Below are 942 nucleotides of genomic sequence, written 5' to 3'. Positions count from 1 at the left end.
GTGGTAACAGAAAATAAAGACTTTATGAGTCCACGGGTTGGACATAGGTCAAAAGCAGGTAGGCAGTCAGCGGAGGAAAATGAACAGGGAGGTTCTGGCAGGCTGCCAAAAATCCAAGAAAAACCTGGGCCCGAGAGTCGGACAGTCAGAAAAAAAAGAAGAAGAAAAAAGCGGCTGCAATCGAGCGTTTTCACAGCAGCCCTGCCACAGCTGAGAAGACGGGCTACAATAATTTAATTGGATTTGTCAATGGAGCAAATAAGCTACAGCGTCGTCGGCATATCGCCACATCTCATGGTTTCAGTCTGTTGTTCTGACTGTTATCAGACACAGGCAGCGTCAGCAGAACACGACATTGTTGAAGCAGTGGCTCTGAACCAGGTGGGAACCCGGTCTGAACCAGGTCTGAACCAGGTCTGAACCGGGTCTGAACCGGGTCTGAACCAGGTCTGAACCAGGTGTGAACCGGGTCTGAACCGGGTCTGGATCCAGGACAGGAACGAACCACACCATGAATGTTGACAATGAAGACACAAGGCTGCAGGTGAAGTCGGTGCACGGTGGTGGAGGGTGGAGGAGGGGGTGGGGGTGGAGGAGTGGGTGAGGGTGGGGGAGATCAGGTCTGTTTACTGTGGTTCATCATCCGTCCATGTTTAGAGTCAGAGCTGCTTCATTTGAAAAGAGAATCATAGAGCAGTGATGCAGTCAGCTACCCAAGCCCCCGCTCCAGCCCACGCTCTCTCTCTCCCTCTCTCTCTCTCTCGCTCCCCCCCCCACTGCTGGGCTTCAGGTCCCAGTTGGCCACTCATGATGGTCAGTCCACCTACGTCTGTAAATGTTGTTGCCAGAAGCAGATGTACATGAGCAGCAGTGATCACATCAAGAAACAGAGAAGAAGAAGAAGAGGCCGTGCTAACACACACACACACACACACACACACA

Source organism: Cynoglossus semilaevis, chromosome 9 (genome assembly GCF_000523025.1).
Source record: "Cynoglossus semilaevis isolate Cse_v1.0 chromosome 9, Cse_v1.0, whole genome shotgun sequence".
NCBI classification, from domain to species: Eukaryota; Metazoa; Chordata; class Actinopteri; order Pleuronectiformes; family Cynoglossidae; genus Cynoglossus; species Cynoglossus semilaevis.
The sequence above is the reverse complement of the archived record's forward strand: the minus strand, read 5'-3'. Positions refer to the sequence as shown.